The 19,750-nt window shown below is 40.5% G+C and overlaps 2 long non-coding RNA genes across 6 annotated transcripts in view; one reads left to right on the top strand and one right to left on the bottom strand.

Annotated features, from left to right (window-relative positions):
• Positions 1-6,004: 6,004 nt before the first annotated feature.
• Positions 6,005-19,347, bottom strand: LOC144375451 (uncharacterized). Of its 5 annotated transcripts, XR_013435329.1 has the most exons (9): positions 13,792-19,346; positions 13,594-13,701; positions 12,232-12,374; positions 11,711-11,869; positions 11,289-11,557; positions 10,604-10,733; positions 9,951-10,028; positions 7,231-7,329; positions 6,005-6,597 (listed from the first exon to the last, which is right to left on the bottom strand). It is a non-coding gene; the product is annotated as an uncharacterized LOC144375451 (long non-coding RNA). The 5 variants fall into 5 exon arrangements; XR_013435331.1 differs by having other exon boundaries at positions 10,604-10,786; positions 13,594-19,347; XR_013435327.1 differs by having other exon boundaries at positions 13,594-19,345.
• LOC144375453 (uncharacterized) overlaps positions 17,890-19,750 on the top strand; it is a 116,446-nt gene continuing 114,585 nt past the window's right edge. Inside the window, exon 1 of the long non-coding RNA XR_013435333.1 lies at positions 17,890-17,993. This is a non-coding gene — a long non-coding RNA (uncharacterized LOC144375453). The remainder of the gene's footprint in view (positions 17,994-19,750) is intronic.

A 19,750-nucleotide genomic window follows, 5' to 3' on the forward strand; every position in this document is an offset into this window, starting at 1 on the left:
ATCCTGCTTTATCATCCTCCCCAGCCATTGGGATTGCAGGTGTGTGCCACCCTGCCTGCCTTGTCTTGAGTTGTAATTCTCTTGTGTCAGCTTTTTAGGGCACTGAGATTACAAACCTGTACTGTCCTGTCCCACATGGCAGAATTTATCTTTGTAATTAGTTTTTTTCAAGAAGACAGAGAACTGTTTCTCAATGGTATTATATAAGATATCAAAATGTAGCTAAATTTTTGCTCCAGTGAAATAACTGAAAAAAAAGGAACAGTGAATAAAGTAATTGTAATGAATATATAGCAAATAATTCTGTTATGCTAGAATGTGCTAAGGTCTTCTAGTATATAATTCTGGGAAGAACGTGGATTCAATAAGTTGTGTATATATAGTATCTATTTGACTAAAAAGGAAAGTGAGGGATGACTTCAACTTACATCAGAAACTGTACCCTCTGTAGTGTATAAGAGAATGAAGCAGTTTGGTTTTTAATCAACACATGAGATGGCAGGCAGTTTCCTGTGTTTTTAATTCAAGTATAAAAGGTTAATCCCTTGGATTGACATTTATGGTTGTATTTGTTCTTGATATTGGTCTCTTGGGTTGAAATTTCACTTTGAGTATTTTGCATGCAGTCTTAGTTTGACGTTCTTGTTTCAGACCAAAGGTCTTCCTTTCTGCCTCCTTCTCTTTATTTTCCTTTTCCTTCTTTCTTTCTTTTTCCTTCCCCCCTTTCTTTCTCCTCCTCCTCCTCCTCCTCCTCCTCTTCTTCTTCTTCTCTCTCTCTCTCTTTCTCTCATTTCTTTTTCAGATTCTGCACACAACTTCAATAGATTTCAAGCTCCAGGATGACTGCTGTGACTTCTGTTGCCAATGCAGCTCCAGACCCTTGCTTATTCCTGGACCTCTAGGTAATTTCCTCTTCCTGAATCTTTTTTTCTGTGACCTTTTCTTCTGGCAATAGAGCTATATTCAGTGATGTCCTTCCTGACCAACTTTCACCCAGTTCTGACTGCTGATGTGTTCTTGCCTTGAAACTACATGAGTGGCCTGGGGTTGTGGCTCAGTGGCAGAGTGCTTGCCTAGCATGTGTGAGGCACTGGGTTCAATTCTCAGCACCACATATAAAGGCCCATTGAAAACTAAAAAAAAAAAAAGTTTTAAAAAAACCCTGCATGATTCTTTCTCCTAGAGCAGAAAAGTAATGATTCTTGGGGGCAGTGTGAACCTGGAATCTGGAAAAGAGAGTTCAGATTACACTAGGTAGCCAGAGTCCTTGACTGTTATGGTGTTAAGTTGAGCCACAAAGATATGTTTTGAGGTAAAATATTTGAAATTGTAATTGAAAATTCAGCAAGAGAATAGATTGGGATGAGTATCTGGGACAAAAAATATGGGATGTGAATTTGGCAAAGAGGAAACAAAGTACATAAGACGGGATGCTTTAAGCTTTTGAAAGTACTAATTTTTGATAGTTAGATATTATCAATGTCATTCACCCAGAATGGATTAGAAAAGTGATGAAAATTATGGAGCTCTTTTCAAATTCCCACAAACAATAACACTACTAGTTTTTCAGTAGCAATGTTGAGCCTAGTCTCACTAATGTTAGACACCAGGAAATTAAAAGAAATAAACTTTTAAATGACATATTAGAAAGACTTAAAAACTTTCATTACAGGGTCCAGGGATGTAGGTCAGTGGTGGAACACGTGCCTAGCATGCATGAGTTCCTGGATTTGCTTCCTTCTATATAGAACAGAAGAAGAAATTTTCATTATAACCCTTGTTGTTAAAATGTTGGCAAAGGGCTGGGGTTGTGGTTCAGTGTCATCACACTTGTCTTGCAAATGTGAAGCACAGGGTTTGACCCTCAGTGCCAAGTAAAAATAAATAAATAAAATAAACATAAGGTGTCCATGTACAACTAAGAAAAAAATTTTTTTAAACTGTTCGAAGAAAGACTTTCCTCAATATATTTGCTTGAATGAATTTGGTAGGCTCCTTGAACATGCAACATAGCCATGTGTTTGAACAATTTTAAATAAAACAATATTAAATAAAATGTTTAAAATAAAATTTTTAGAAATTTATTCCACAGATTTATTCTCACAAACAGAAATTTATTAAGAAAAAAACTAGTATTCTTTCATAGTACAAGATAAAAATAATTTACTTAGAAACAAAGCTATCCTTAGAAACCAAAATGGAATAGATTGTATAGAGGATCTCGGACATATTAAATCACCTTTATAATCCCAAGAGGTAGAGGGACTAAGGATTTTACATATATGTACATGTCAATAGTAGTGAAAACATGGCTCCCTGTTGAAGTGGAATCATGTAGAATTTAAATCTCTAAACAAAGATAATGATGCTACACAATTGTATACATAATATGTATGATCTTTAATAAAACATATTTGAAAAAATCAATTCTCTAACATCATATATTCCACTTTCATTCTCTATTTTGTCCTCCAGGAAATTATTCTAGTGAAATTAAATTTAAGTAATGAATTTTTTAGCAAGGTATTTAGTAAGAGTCACAAAAACTACAAAAATATACTGAGATTTTAGTTTTCACAATGTATGTAAATTATATCAAACAATTATACAATAACTTTATTAAATTAAGAAGGATGCAAAAGTTACTAAGGATTATTAAATGACAAATTTTTAAATAATACAAACATGACTTAAGACAAGTAAAGACGTCACAGTACAGTTAAGTGGAGGTTAAGTCAGGAGATAGGTAACTCCTTTCTACCTGATGAATTCACCAGCTTAGACCAAAGCACTTGGCCTCTCCCTGTGCTACTTGTCAAATGCTGAGCCTTTCTCAAGCTGGGAAATTGGAACACAACTTGTGGACCCCTGCCTCTTGCAGGAACCCACCATGACCCTTGTCCCCTGGCACACTTGTACCTTAAGGTACTCGTTCCTGAACTAAAAACTCATCAATACATTAATTTAAAAATTATTACCTCTCACTATTGTTTTATGAAAATGTTAATATTATATATCAAATGTTATATTATGCATGACGATTACTTTTTTCCTTTCAGTTTCACAAGAAATTTTGTAGGACCCTAGACACTTTGCCTATTGGATGGGTGAGCCCTACCTGGTATCCTAGTGGTTTGTGTTACCAGCGGGTGGGGCTCTGTCTCTAGAGGGGCCAAGTTATAAACCCACTCCAAAGCAGAGTTCGCCCAATGCATTGTTAAGATGCAAGTTTGTGAAGGAGTGTTTAGTTTTATGTACATTTTTAGACTCCTAATGATAAGAACTACTTCTACTTGGATCATAGTGAACAAAAATGGTAACAATAAAAATGACACTGTGACTTCTCTCAAACATATCCAACAGAGATTATTTTGTGGAACATTTTTAATTCAAGATCATGTGACTTTGATTGTGTTTCAGAAAAATAATACCATATAGAAAATGAATGTGAACATAATCTCCAAGGAGTGTCATGCCTTAATTTTTTAAAATCACCATTCTTCTGAATGTAATATTTTGAAATAGTGTTTGTGATTGAGAAAGTCTGCCAGCTTTGTGTACTACTTCTATGCAATTGCCAATTATCACCCCCTAAAATGTCTGTAATTCTAGCTATTCAGAAGGCTGAGACAAGAGGATCACAAGTTCCAGGCTATCCTCAGTAATTTGATGAGGTCACAAGCAACTTAGTGAGAATCTCTTCAAATATAAAAAAGCAGGAGGGCTGGGGATGTGGCTCAAGTGGTAGCACACACTCCTGGCATGCGAACGGCCCAGGTTCGATCCTCAGCACCACATACAAAGATGTTGTGTCCGCCGAGAACTAAAAAATAAATATTTAAAAATTATAAATAAATAAATAAATAAATAAAGCAGATGTACCTCAGTGCTAAAGCCCCCCAGGTTCAATCCCAGGTTCCAAGAGAAAAACAAAACCAAAAAAACCCCAACACTTTTAAATGCCAGTTTCTTTCTTTTTTATTTATTATTTTATTTTTGCCCACATAAAGTTTTTTATCATGTGGTATATTTTGTATTTCTTCCCATCATTTTCAATATTGAGAGCATATAGGTTTTTAGAGAGTTCTAATTTTGTTTTATGTAAATTTAACCAAAGGAAAGTACATTATTACAATGCTCAATATTTTAGTAGGCATGGTTTGTGTGTAAAAGCAATAGAAGGTTCTCAAAAATGAAAAGATGTCCTTTTGTACAACTACATTTGTAAAACATAACATTTCACAAGGTCTGAAAACTTTGCACTGTGACATATGTGGTCATGACAATTGTGTTTTTGCCCCCCTTGGTGGTGCAGGTTCCAAGAGCTTCATAATATCTCTAAACTCAACTACATCTCTGTGAGTGTGTGTGTGTGAGAGAGAGAGAGAGAGAGGACTCCTTATTTTACTGTCAATGGCCTTGAACTTCTTTTCCTCCTTCCTCAGACTTCCAATTCCTGGGATTACAGGCCTGGGCCACTACACCCAGCCTCCTTTCTTTATTGTGGTGTCTAATCCTCTACTTGTCCCCAGGGTGCAAGAATATCAATGAGGAGAGGGAGAGGAAGAAAAACTGATTTAAATTTTAGGTTTTTAGAAGAAAGGATGATTCCATTAGAATCCTCTCTCTATATCTGAACCACATTGTGATAGTCAAGCCAACGTGACTCCATTTTGTTTAGTAACTACATTTTGTAAACCAACCATGCCAAGTAGAAGGGTCATGATCAGGGTAAGATGTTCTTTTCCTTTTGCTATCTTTAAGAACAAGGAACTAACTATACTTAGTGTAATGGGGCTCTGTTTCTGTAACAGGGGTAACTGGGCTACTTATGATTGGTTACACATCCCTCCACCTGACTGCACTCTCCCACTTCTGTAACTTGGCTTGCTTGCATTGGCTACACCCTCGAAACGTCCTTTTTGTGATTTTCAGGCTTATAAAGAGTGCGCTTGGGATGAACAATTGCAAGGGCACTCTATGTTCTGGCCAGTGGCCACTGGTGTGCTTCAATAAAGTCTTAATTTGATTATACATGAGTGGTCTGGAAGTTAATTTATGAAACCCCGGGACGAAGCCTTAACTATAAGAACATAAATACTCCAACTCCACTTTGACCTCTACTACCATTCCCTGCCATGGACAATTGACACTCAATTAAACTGATGAGAAAAACAAGGCAAACAGGTCTGATCCCACTGTTCAGTATGACCTAGCACCTAGGCCTCTCTAAATCCAAATCCCCTCAATTTAAAACCTATTGTATTTCAGGGAACAGGAAAGTTTAAAAGTCCATGTCCATGCTAATGAAGGCACTTACATTCTTTGAAGCTCATCCCAGTGTAATTTATCTTTTTATTTTTTGATACAGGTTCTTGTTCTGTTGCCCAGGGTGGCTTCAAAGTTCTGGGCCCATGCAATGTTCCTGTCTGAGTCTCCTGTGTAGCTTGGACTAAGGGTATACATCAGGACACTCTGCTGATGACAGTTTGCTAAAGCCACCTGAGCAAACTGACATTAGGCAAGTGACCCCACACACATAAGCTTTCAGTTTTGATGGATCTTGAAGTATAATCTATGAAGTCTATTACACTGGACACAACTCACCAGAGCAGGATTCTGTCACTGCTTGGACATGTCTGACCTAGAGCTGATGTCTTGGATCCGATGGTTGTCAACTCAGAGGCCCAAGACTAGAGATTTCATTTTGGTGTCCTACCTTAGTTAATAAGAAAGTAACTGTAGACCATTTAAAGGATACTTATTGATGCTGATTCTCTACCTTCCTCTGGAAGGTCACATTAAGTTTTGAAGAAACACCAGCAAGTGGCCACCCATCTACAAATTCTGTTATCACACTACCCTCATATCTCCAGAGATTCCCATTGGTTCAGGACATAGCTCTGACCTGGGTAATTATCTCCTTCCTGCCTCAGACCTAGGTATACAGCATCCCATCCTGACCCTCTACTCACCCCCTCAAGACCAAAGGATAAGCAGTGAATAAAGGAATGGCTTTAATCTTCATGAAAAATTTAATCAGATTAAAAACTGTGAGAATTCTCAGTCCATCTAAAGGAAGAGTTCCTTAACAAATTAATTACAGAAAGAGTTTTTCTTATTCAAGAACCTTTGAATCATTCAGGAGAGAAGAACAAAATAAGGGATTATCAGCACAGCCAAGACTTCAAGGCTCCTAGGCATGCAGGGCCCAGTCCCAGTGCATGAGTCCACAGGGACAGTATGAGGGTCTCCACTGGAGTCTGCCAGGCTCTTTCTAGGGCTTTGGCTGAAGGGCATTGTACTTCAAGGCATCCTCAATATGGTGTTCCTTTCCTTTCTTGCTTCCTCTGGAATGTAAACTTGGGTTTTCAGCATCTTCCAGAGACCACCTGGGCTCCAGGAGACAGCTTGAGTTTGTGTCAGTCCAATTGCACAGGCACTGGCACCTCCTGGGAGGTTCAGGGCTCATTGTGCCCCACTTGTGGTAGTGCTTGCCTCTTCTTGAGGTGACTAGAGCTCCTGAAAGGTTTCAGCCACTGGCTGCTGGATCCTAAGGTCTTGAACTCGGTGCTGGTCCATCTTAACTCCCTGCTCCTGTGTAACAACATATCCTGTTAGTACACTACTTCAGTTCCCCAGACAGCTCCCTGCTCTGTGTAAGCCCAGTGACGCAGTTGGCTTACTGGAAAATTCACATCTTGGCAGCTCTGGAGACACTGGCAAGAGTGGCAGCTCAGTGCAGGAAAATTATCCAGTGCCCAGGCCCACACCCTTTCTGGGTTCAAGCCTGGGAGAACGTGGGGCTCTAGATAAGACCTCCTAAGAGTCACTGATCCCCAGGTTGACAGACTGCCATAGCTTCAGCTTCCCTACCATGCCAAGGTGTGTACCTGGCCTAGGACAAGGAGCAACTCATTCAGTCTGGTATGGACTACAGCTTTTCATACTGTTCTATCCTGAAGCTGACCTCAGAAATCATACCCAATCATGTGGGAGGGACAGTCAATTGCATCATAAATTGATTGAAGAACCTGATAGGATTAAGGTGCAAATGGACCAATCCTGAAGGCATTTTGGAAATTCCTTGGTTTTAATTGAATTAGGGAAAGGATGGGTGGATGAGATAGGACAGAAGTCAGGCTCTAGCTTTCTAGTTTCAATTCACTGTAAAAATTCTTTCTCTATTTCAGATAAACATAGACAAATTAACCAGGCATAGTGGTGTACCTCTGTAATCCCAGTGGCTTGGAGGTCAAGGCAGGACAATCTTGAATTCAAAACAGACTCAGCAAGGGCAACATGCAAAGCAACTCAGAAAGACTGTCTCTTTAGAAAAACAAAACAAAACAAAACAAAAATCAAAACCATGCAATTACTGGGTCTAATTCTGCACTTATTCATTTTATTTGTTTTTTGATGATTCTCATGATTGAATGTTAGGCTTTACCACTAAGCTTCCTCTCAGCCCTTTTTATCTTGTGTTTGAGAGAAGATCTGGCTATGTTGCCTAGGATGGCCTTAAACATCTGTTTTTCTTCCCTCAGTCTTTTGCTTCTTTGGGATTGCCTGAAAGGGTCACTACACCTACCTAGTTCTCTGCATATGGACTGGCTGGTTTTAGAGACCAGACTCAGTGGTGCTGCATCGTACTCTAAAGTCCATAAGCTAATTCATCCTGGAGCTGGATGGAAAAGCTAAATTTTCAAGCATACATAGCTTAGTAGTGAAGCGAGTAAGGGGAGCAGGTTGTGTTGAAAAGGGAATCCTATGGCTATTTAGAATTGTAATTGTTGTAATCTATGTCTAGATTTCCTGCATCAAAAGGTATCTAAATTTCCTCTGACTTTTCTAAAGGGCCAATAAATGGAATTAATGCCACATTATGTATAGTGTCTTTTTCAGGAGCCTCAACTTTTTAATGTAAATATGTATATTCTATCCTGAGTTGTTCTCCTTTACCTACCCTCCCTATTTTCATTGCAATTCCTCCAATTTCTATTTTATTGAAATGTTTATTTAGTCAGACCTGATGGAGCACACCTGTAATCAGAGTGACTGAGGAGGCTGCAGCAGGAAGATTTGAAAGTTCAAGGCCAGCCTCAGCAATTTAAGAACATTTTATTATCCTCCCTCCCCCACACTTCCCCTCTCCCTCTTTCTTTTCTTTCTTCTTCTTCTTCCTCTGCCTTTTCCTCTTTCTTTTTCTCTTCCTCTTCTTCTTTTTGTATATATGTGCGTGTGTATGCATGTGTGAGTGCATTTTCTTCTCTTGGTTTAGGAATAAGAATCATCTGAATATGGCAGGGGGAGATCATGTATGGCTTAATCTGGCCAGGAGCTCTGTAAATGTGGCAGTGTATCTTGAGTTCTTTGTTCATCTGGAAACATTCGATGACCAGAAAATCCATATCTCAACTCTCAAGTTCAGCATCATTTTCTTCATATGTAAGCATGTCTGCCAAAATTCAGCAATTTTTTTTTTTTTTTTTTTTTTTTGCTCAATGGACCTATGTCAGCCTCACTGTTTGGCCTCGACACACCAACCACATTCTAACAGTGGAATGGTACACAGTGTTATTTTATAATTTTTATTTTTTTGGTTATTGATGAGTGAATCTAGGAGTGTTTACTACTGAGTTTATTCCCAAGTTCCTTTTAATTTTCTATTTTGAGACAGGGTCTCACAAAGTTATATAAGGTCTCATTAGGTTTCCAAGGGTGGCCTGGAACTTGGAATCCTGCTGTCTCAGTCTCTGGAACTGCTGGGATTACAGGCAAGAACCACTATGCCCAGTCACATCGATTCTTTAAAGTGACACCTTTCAGATAGTTTTTGGCCATTTTGATATGCATATCCTTGATGGCCTTGGCAGTTTCTTTGTATTCTAAAAGTGAACACAAAAATTTGAACCTCTTGATTTGCACGATTTTGTGGAGCTTTTTGTATCAAGACAATAGTAAACCATTTTCACAGATCATCTCTGACAAGTTGTAGGAAGAGGCGTGATTTATTCTTCAGGTGATTATATTTTTAATTGATGTAAAAAGGTTCAGGGGACACACCCAATTGTATTTAGAAGAAATCTTAACATTTTCTGATTTTTTTCTTTTTCTTTCATTCTTTTTTTTTTTGATAGCATTGAGTATTGACTCTAGGGCTTCATGCATGTTGGCAAGCACTCTACCACTAATCTGCACTCAAACTCCCCATCTGCAAGTTACTAAGATCTTTTTATGTACATTTCATCTGCTGCTTTAAACTCTGACATAGTAGCCTCTGATCACACTCTAACTCTCCATTGTCCTGCAGTGGACATTCATATTGCTACTGTCCCCCATAACCACACATAATTGTCTCTATGAACCTGTGGGAGAATTTCTTGAGGGCAGGTGACCATCAATAGAACTGTTCCATAAAAAGTGAATAACCTTAATTTTACTGATACTCGCCAGATTGTTCTTTAGGGTGAATGCAGCATTTACTTTCCAATAGGGGTGTGCAGTACGGCATGCACACATTCCTGACAAACACTTGGAATGACCCAGTATTCTGAAATTTGCCAGGGTCTTTATGGCTCTATAGAGGTTTGCTCTAGTGCTGATGGCTGCCTGTCCAGTCTTTTCTAATTTCTGAAAGTCTCTCTTTATGGGTCAGTTGCTGTGTGATTTTGAGAGACATTCTCTAATATTCAGTCTGAAATCTGCTTTTGCTTTTAAATCAGATTGCGAATTTTCTTTATTCCTTGTGTGTAAACTGTGTGTGTTCACTGTCTGTACCTGAAGACAAAAGTAATAAAATCATGCTTTTAAATTCCACTTTGTGCTTTTGAACTTATTATAATCTCTTTCATTTTTAACAACCCCCCCAAAAAAGGACTTAGGTTTTATCCATAAAATAATACATTTCCTGTTCAACTGGGGTTGTGGCTCAGAGGTAGAGTGCTCACCTAACATGCGTGGGGCCCTGGGTTTGATCCTCAGCACCACATAAAGAGAAATAATAAAGTTGTTGTGTCCATCTACAACTGAAAAAAAATATTTTAAAAATACATATTCTACATAAAAAGTATTTAAAATCTTTCTGCTTTTAGGATGTTTTTATAAGGTTAGTTTTATATAATTTTTGTTTGAGCAAATATCAGGTAAAAGAAAACATGTCTCTCAAAATTTCATCTAGTTTTTTACAGTTTTTCTTTTGTATACCCCTTTTCATCGAGAAATAAATTGTTTAAATAGAGATATTTGTACGTTTCCCATATATGTTAAATCATTACCACAGGGATCCTGGGACCAGAGGCAGACATTCTGCCTTCCATGACCTCCTCTCCCTGGTTGGTATTAAACTGGATCTCAGTGTCCCCAGTCTGAGGTGTCTGAGAGAAGCTGTGCTGGACAGGGACAGCCTTGTGGGTGTCTTAGACACCGGAGACTCCAGGCCCTTCCTTAGGTAGATGCAGGATACAAATATTGTGCAAAGAGACACACTTCCCAGCTAAGGAACTCCTGCCATCCCACACATTCTTTCCTATACTTGGAAAGATTTGTTTGAGGCCAAAATTTGGGGCTCCTTTGCATTGCTTTCCCTGGATATTTTACACACCTCTGTGCACCAAAGGAGACCTTCTCTAAGGCTCTGATGTGAAGTCCACAGCACAGCTCAGAATCAGAGTTCTTTCTCCCATCCTTGCAGCACTCCTCCATCCTCTCTTCTCTCTTCATTCTGTCTCCTGCTGAGCAAGGGAACCAAATATTGATGACGGTCTCTAAAAATAACATCAATTGCCTATTAGAAAGTAAACAAGGAGACTTTGGTAAGTGATACATCTTACATTTTTCGTCAACAGAAGTTGAAATAAAATCTACCAGTCTGACCACCCAGTACTCTTAGGAATCAGTGGTCATAGATCAAGATTAAAAGTCTGCATGTTTCTGGGGAGCCCGTCTCTAAGACTATGGATTTGACCAACAGAAACTGTCAGGGCAGGTGACTGCCTGGTTGCCTTGCAGCATGGCACTCTCCTGAGGATGAATTTGAGTTCTTTGGTGTCATGGGCACAGGGTTCCGGAAAGGCAGGAAGGTAGAACTAGGGATGGTTCTATGGTGTGTGGGCTCTAGGCAAGTGTCCAGGTAGAGGAAGACCCAATATAGCGGTCCCCATGGCCTTGAGAGCAGTTTCCAATGGAAATATAGGCTTTCCCACCAGGGTTCTCCAAGTTGAGGACAGAAGGGGGAACCAATGTCCAGGATCTTCTAAGCTCAGTGACAAATGCAACTGGGATCTTACTGTCATCTCTGCAGATTCCAGAGCCTGCTTCACAAGGAGAGAATGGTCCATGACTTTGTCCTCTAGAAGAGGCAGTGGCAAGGCTGAGAGAGGAGGCAAAGGATTGGGTGGCTACTCAGAATTTGGTGTTAACTGATGGCCCTCTTGCACAATCTCAAGGTAGAGTTCATTATGTTGGGTGATGATGGTACTCTTGGCAGCAAATTGCTTACAAGGTTGGGTCTGATGAACTTCAGTTGAAAAGCAATCATATTCACTCTCCTGGATATCTAGGAAAAACAAATTTAAAAAAAGAAAAAAGGAAGAGCAATCATCTTGGATGCAATTATAATAAATCTAATTTGTATCAGTAATTAATTAGATTAACTAACTAAATAATTAGATTCAATAGATTAAGGTTAAAATATTTCACAAAGGCTTACTCATTATGATATGCCAGACTCCCTGTTTACTGTGTGTCTGTGAAATCCCATGTTCACAGTGCTTCTTCAGGGCATGTACCTCTGCTTCTACAAAGGCTTCATTCATTATCCCAAATCAAACCATAGGTAATGCTGTAGCTCAGTCCTCCATAGAGAGGCCTGTTTGGAAAAAAGATGGAGATCAATTCTCTAGTCTTGACTGGAATTCTGAGCTACCTGTTTTGTTTCTCTACTGATTAATTCCTAAATTATGAGAACGAAGGGGAAGAGAGAGGTTTGGGGCGGGGGAAAGGGATGGAAAGCTATAGACTTCAAGTATCAAATAAACAAATATGGTTCAGATTTAAATTCTTGTCTCAACCTTTAATAAATTAAAGTGCCATTTTAAATTTAAAAATTTTAAGGCACAGCTGGTGGACATTGTTCAATCTGTGAAGTGAGAACAAAATTTTTGATTTTTAAAATTATGTTTTATGATTTTAAGAAACCATAGGTCAGTCCGGCATAGTTGTGTCACACACCTGTAATTCTAGCAACTAGGAGGCTGAGGCAGAAGGAATATAAGTTTGAGGTCAGGTGAGCAACTGAAGGAGACCCTCTCTCAAAATGGTAAAAAGCCCGGGGATGTAGCTTTGTTCCAAAGACCTGGCTTCAATTCCCAGTGCTGAAAGAGAAAAAAGGAAATATGAGCAAAGTAACAACAGTTCCTGAGACATAGTAAAACAAATAACCTTTGTAAAGGTTTAATCATTCTTATACGATCATATTATTTATTATCCTAGAAGCATAACCCCAATGAAGAACAAATGCATAACTGTGGCCCGTTATAACATCTCCCTAATGTATAAGAATTTTTCACGTTCTTCCATCAGACCCCTTTAATGGTATTTTCTTTTAGAGACAGAGTCTTCCTAAATTTCCCAGGCTTTCTAAAACTCAGCCCTCCCACCTCAGGCTCCTTAATAGGTATGATTAGAGGTATGGCTCACAGTTGCCTGGTTATCAGAAATTGGTTATTAAAAAAGTATTAGAAGCATATATATATTACATCTTATACAAACACAGGCTCCTCTGTTTAATGATACTTTTACTTTCAATGTCAACAACTCTGCATTATTATTCACTTAAGCATATTCGGAGTGCTTACTTAGGGCAGTTGTTAGGAAAATAGCTACAAGTATGGTATGTTCTCACTCAAATATAGAATTGCATAAACAAAAAGTTTACTTGAATGTAGAGTAGGGATTATTAGGGTCTAGGAAAGGGTGAGGATAAGATGGAAGACAAGTTGGTGGAAGTGACCAATGCACTCTGTATGAATGAAGATATAACTTGAATCCTTTCAATGTTTGTTGTAAATCTGTGTCAATAGATGAATTTTAAAAGCATACAAAAAACAAAGATGAATGAAGAAGTCTGGCTGGGCACAATTCAGGAGCCACTTGTCAAAAGAAACTAACTTTATTTTTAGAACTACAAACGCCAAACAAAACAGCTCCTCAGGAAAAAAAACCCTCAGAGCCCAACTGCCACCACAGGCTTCCACAAGCCTCTCACCCACACCAACCTCACTACCTCCCACAATCCTCCTGCTCTTGAGGCTGATTGGCTGGGTCACGTGGGCGGAGCCAAAGAAGTCCCCCAATGAGCAGTTCCATAGTCTGAAGGGCAGGGAAACAAACCAATGAACATCACCGCAGAGGAGCCAATCAGCTAGATGTTGCTGGGGCCACTGTGAGCCAATCATCAGCCAGCAGCTGGAAGTTTGCTGGGGCCCTTTTGGCTGTGGCTCTCAACATCTCCCCCTCTCTGTTTAAACAACAAGCATGTGGCTTAGGGACCCTGCCTGCCTTAGGTTGTCCAATACTACATATGGTCCTTACCCGTCTTCGGATGAGCTGATCTCAGGGCGTCAGCCTCCTGTCTTAGGTTGGTACCATTGTAATTGGATCTTACCCGTCATTGACTACTGGTCCAGTATACAGCCACACCTGTGGAGAGGTACCAGCGGGGGGGTTAAGGTTCTTTGCCTCACCTCTGTAGCTGAATGATCATGACAAGCAGAAGGGAGGAAGATATACCAAGCCAATTGACGGCTCCTTTTGGGAAAATTGTACCACCGATGACATCATCAGCAAAAATACCCCAACATTACCACAAGTCGCTGCACCAACAGATAGTTCGCAATGCATACAAGTGAGTTCACAATGCATACAAGTGACACATAGTTTAGGCAAGTTCTGTAAGCGGTTCAGTGATGGCTATTGCAGAAACGGTAGATTAGTTTTATCTTTGTCTTCACTGGCACAGGGATGAAGGTAGGAATTCTGGCAATAATGGCTAAAGAAAAAATGATGTAACATTCCAGAAGGCACTAAAAGAAAACAATTTTCTTAACAATTTACATTGTCTTTACCGGCACTAGGATGAAGATCAGAATTCTGGCAATAATGGCTAAATAAAAATTATGTAACATTCCAGAAGGCACTAAAAGAAAACAATTTTCTTAACAATTTACATTGTCTTTTTACCGGCACTAGGATGAAGATCAGAATTCTGGCAATAATGGCTAAAGAAAAATTATGTAACATTCCAGAAGGCACTAAAAGAAAACAATTTTCTTAACAATTTACATTATATTGAAGAGAATTATTAAATATAATGAAAAGGATAGGTGAAAGTAAACAAACAGATCTGTTAACCTCCTTTTTTGTTTACATATTAAAACAATTCTTAACAGTTATTTAACCAATTTAAATTAAACCATTTAAATCACGTGAATAAAAAAAACGATATTTGGATCCATTTTTTCATGAGCGCTCATCATATATGATATATGGACATACATACATTCAAACATATAACACAAAACACAAGTGTGCACACATAATATAATACATACAACACATAACATAATAGTAAAGGCCTTATAACTTTTTACAGGTGAAATCTCCATTGCAATGTTTAAAAACTCTATAGTCAAAAAAAAAAATAGAACTGATCAGCAAAACATTAACCTAGGTCTGTATGAGCTCAAAAAACAAAATAGAACTTCATGATATGGGAAAGGGCAATAAATAAAACAGATATTGAAAAAAGAATCCTGGTTCTGTTGCAGACGTAAGGATAGCCAAATTGGAGTTTTGGATATCAGCTGTTACGGATTTGAGCCAAATCATCTTCTTTTTGGTTTGTAGGAATCGCTTTAGTTAATCTCTCTGGAATCCAAATTGGCTGCTGTTCTCCCTGTGGAAGCACACAAACAGACCCCCGACTCCAGACAATCACTGGGTCAGGATTTTAGTTAATCTCTCCGGAATCCAAATCAGCTGCTGTTCTTCCTGTGGAAACACACAAACAGGCCCCCGACTCCAGACAATCACTGGGTTAGAACTTTGGTTAATCTCTCTGGAATCCAAATCGGCTGCTGTTCTTCCTGTGGAAATACACAAACAGACCCCCAACTCCAGACAATTACTGGGTCAGGACCTTTCCATTGTCCTGTTAGAATATCTTTCCAAAGTACCTTGGGCTTATGTACATGCAGCAGATGAATAAAACTAAATTTTTTTTCTCTCCTGTGGGAACAGGTGCAGAATTCTGCAGTCCTAGAGTTCTACCAGGAAAGGGATCAAAATGTGGGGGGAAATTCCCCATCTTGGGAAAGCCTGGAATAGTCAAGAACAAATCCACTTACCTAAGGGTTGCTGAGCAGGATCCTTAAAGTCACAGAAATGACTTCCTTTATGGATAGGATTGGAGACTTCTGTACAAGCACCTATCAGGTCTTGCAATCCCTAAGCTACTGCAGTAGATCAGTGCATGCAAAAGTACAGAAGGGAAGAAGAGCCTGCTGGAAGCCACATGTGCCCCCCAGGGGTGTTCCCACAGCCTGCTCCTGCTTTCTTGGTCTCTGAAACCCATTTCTATTTCAGATCCACTGCCCTGTGCTGCCAGCCCCACAAAGGAGCCCTGCAGATTCACACCGTCCTTGTTTGGGTTGAAAGGCACAAGGTGGAGTGGTGGCCAGACTGAACCTGGAATATCCAGCTATAGTAGTGTCTTAGTGTGAGCATATTTTCCATCTGTGTGCTTCATTTTGTAGACCTTTAGAAAGTTTTTCAAATCAAATCAGCCTCATTTGGTCTATAATATAATGAGATTTTTATTAAGTGATTATAGTAACTGTGAGGGATTTTTAAAAAAATTTATTTAGTTGTAGATGAACACACGGTGTCATTATGTACTTTTATGTGGTGCTGAGGTTTAAACCCAGTGCCTCACGCATGTGCACCAAGCACTTTACCACTGAGGTACAGCCTCAGACAAGGGAATTTTTCGTAATTACATTTTATCCCCTCTTCAAATAAAAGAAACAAAAAGAAGTTATTTCATGAATTTAGTCAGCCAGTTGTAAACCAGAAAACCAAAACACTCAGTGAATGGGAAGACAAAAGCCCTTTTTTTGCCCATTTGCCTTCAGGTTAAGCCCCAACTTTTGCCTTGCCATTTTCAAACTTAAGCTGTTACCAGCACCAGTTTCTGCCTTGGGCCCTGGCTACTATCCCACTCCTATCATTTACAATCCCATAAGTGAGCTATCACTATGTCTGTCATTGAAAGCATATCGTTTCTTATGAAAAACTGACATCTTCCCTCTTATCTTGTTTTATTTAGAGTGAGAAAACTAGAGGGCAATATGAAAGGCAGAGGGTAAAATATGAAAAAAAGGTCTCGTCAAGAATCAAGGAAGTGGCAGGGGTTGTGGTTCAGTGGTAGAAGGCTTGCCTAGCATGTGCGAGGCACTGGGTTGGATCCAGAGCACCACATAAAAAATTAAATGAAATACAGTTATCGTGTCCATCTGCAATGATAAAAAACTTAAAAAAGAAGAAACTTAATTTAAATTTTGATTAGCAATTGAAAGTTTTGGATAACGGGTCTCTACATTTCTTTTACAACCATTAGCGCCATTAGATATAAAAAGACTCTTGATCGCCCATTGTTTATAAATGTTCTAGGTTTATAAAAAGGTTTTTAGAAAATAGAGAAAAATATCTAGTCATTAATTAACTAAGAGATCATGATAAATTGTAGAGTGTATTTATTAATCTCTAAAGGCCACTGAAATGAAAACCATGTTACTGAGATGTAAAAGAAATTTTCACTACCTAAAATATAACTTTCTTTCCCAGCAGCAACAATACCCAGAGTATATCCTAAGATTTGAAAGGGTGGAAGTTGGACCATCAGGGTGCTGAAGACCAGCGTGTCTCACGGATCCAAAGCAGAATCAAGAGGCAGAGGTTTGTGATTTCTTGCCTGCCTAACATCACATTCCAACCACACCCCTTGCATTCCAACACCACACCCCTTCACACCTCACCAAGCAAAGATCTTCACTTTCTTTCTTTTCAATGGTGGTTGGTGTGCTGCAGCAGCCAGAAACAGGGTCCTGTTTGTGAATGGAAAACAGATAAGGCTCTCTTTGCCTGCCCACTTTCTGCCCTGTGGGCCTGGGTCCCACTGGCTGTAGTTTATAGTCTACTGGCTACTGGGAGCTGTTCCCTCCTAGGAGGCCTTCACCTGAGGGCTGGCTGGAACTGCACTCTCAGGCTCCCCACAGACCTACTGAATCAGAATCTCCTGCTAAAGTAAGAGCAGGTGACTCCTTTTGGCATTAGAGTTTAAGGAGCACTCTGGGAGTAAAAGAAGGATTTTCCAAGGGTGCTGAAGCCACAATTACACAGGCAGTCGGTGTAGATAGGTAAATCATGTCAGGTCGGATCTAGGAGGCCAATTTTGAGTGAGTCTGGGAAATTGGTGAATATCACCTGAGGGATCTAATCAAGAATCTGCTCCTGCTCCAACCTGTTGCTAAGGTAAACAGTCCCACAAATTTCCCTGCCCTACAGGGAGCTATGAGGTTGTTAATGTGTTTCTGTCTACTCAACCCTGCCCTTCCTGTTCGGCCCACCTATTTCCCACCTTTTGGCCATCCCACCAAGCATTACTAGACCCAGTACACAGGAAGGAGAGATTTAAGGGCGGAATGAAGGGGAACAAAGGAAGCCTAGGACATATAAAAAGGGCAGAACACCTGGCTTCTTGGGATCCCAGGATACCGGCTGTGGCCCCCTTATTCCTTTTAAATAAACCAAGCTTCATATTCTTTTCTCGGCATGCTTCTCTAATGTTCAAACTTCAACATGTGGGGAAGCAGGAGTCCTCACCAATAACCAGCTATATCATACTCGGAGGTTCCACGGAGGTCCACACTGAGGTAAGCTCCTCTTGATGCAAAACATATCTGTTTGAGGTGCATCTTTCTGTCTCCTTTATTTTGGAGGATGATGGGCACCTGTCAGCTATTTAAATACACTTAGTGCAGCCGCCACTCTTCAAGACTAGGGTGAAAGGCTACCTGACCTAGGAAGCTGACAATCACCTGTTAAATACAGGTGTTGGGTCAGCTGAAGCCGCTTCCTACTCTTCTGTCCAGGGCCAGAGAGCAACTGGGAGAGTACACATTGTCCCTAGTCCTGATCTTCCAAGAATGTGTGGAGGTGGAAGGAGGAGTATGGAACAATTGTGATTTATGGCCTGAGCTTCACTCAGGGGAAAATCCTAAGGTTCCTCCTCTGAAAACTCCTCCCTGTTACCCTAAGGGCTATATAAGGGAAATATGAGGGAAAGGCCCAGTTACATTTACCTCCATTTTGGCCACCCAACACTCCCAACCTCCTGCTTCCATTCCCTCCTGGATTCTCCCTTCCTTTGCCAATCAGAAACACTAGCAAATCAGATTGTAGGAATGAGAAAAGACATGAGGGAATTAGTAACAAAACATCCAAGTTCCCTTTAATGTCAAAGTTAGCGTTCAAAAACCAGTTTAAAATCTTCCATTACTATTCCTATGCTCAGAAGTATTTGATGAATTTTAAAAAATGCTGCAAGAGGGAGGCACTCTCTTTTAACCAAATCCTCCCATTTTCGTCTGGAAAATGGTGTTTGTTATGTGCTAAACAACCAATAGTTGTTCCCATTACCCTCAGGAGGTTCCCTTAGTCTACAGAAAAACAGCTAAGCACAAAAGGATAAGGCATATACATTTATTTTCCTTTTTCATAACCAATACTTACAGTTGCAGGGGAAAGCAGTAATGCCCTTAAGTCTGAATCCTGCCAGGGTCTCTGGCACAGGACAAAAATGAGAAACTAACACTTTGTCAAAGGAAGCCAGAAATAATTTTGGAAAACACAGGTGATAAAGACAGGTTTTCTGGACCCACATGAAGCTCAAGTGTAGGAAGAAGTCCCTAATATACCAGGTGAGAGCTTCTCTATCAAGTCAGTTATTAGATTGACCACTAGTCGACATACTCAGAAATTACAGGAGATCAGGAGAGAGCCTCATATTCATGAGTTGTCAGGCCCAATCCTCAAGATGATGAGAAGAATAGGCCTTGAGGAATCACATACTGAGGAAAAAAAAATCAAGGGGACAAACCACAAGATTCAGGGGGAAGTTCCAGAACAAACACAGTGGGGACAGGACCCAAGCAAGGAGCCCAGGCTAGGCACCTAGAGGAGAGCCCATGCAAGAGCAAAGCAGGGAAGGGGCGGGGCGGGCGGCACTAGTACAGGGCAGTGCAGGCAAGCCAAGAAGAGCAGGGAGGCGGCCCAGGCAAGGGGCCCACCATAGAAGCCCAGGGGCGCACTGAGCCACAAGGGCCAGCAGAGGCTCAGGCCAGGAGCCAGGCCAGGGAAGGCAGAGCCAGGGGCGAATGGCCGGGGCGGGGCAGGGCGGAGCGGGGCTGGGGGGGGCGCTCAGGACAGCGGACAGGGCTGGGGAGGGAAGGGTGGGGGGGCTGGTGCCAGCAGGGGGAGGCAGGCGCGAAGCCCAGGTCTACTGCCAGGCGTGAGGGTTCGGGATGCGGGACCAAGGGCCCGGGGAGAGCAAGGCGCCCAGGCGAGGGGCAGGCCTCTGTTTCCAGAAAGGCGCAGTGGCCGCCAGGAGAATCCTGGGCCAGGGCCGGGG

The sequence above is a fragment of the Ictidomys tridecemlineatus genome, chromosome 2 (genome assembly GCF_052094955.1).
Source record: "Ictidomys tridecemlineatus isolate mIctTri1 chromosome 2, mIctTri1.hap1, whole genome shotgun sequence".
In the NCBI taxonomy this organism is placed as follows: domain Eukaryota; kingdom Metazoa; phylum Chordata; class Mammalia; order Rodentia; family Sciuridae; genus Ictidomys; species Ictidomys tridecemlineatus.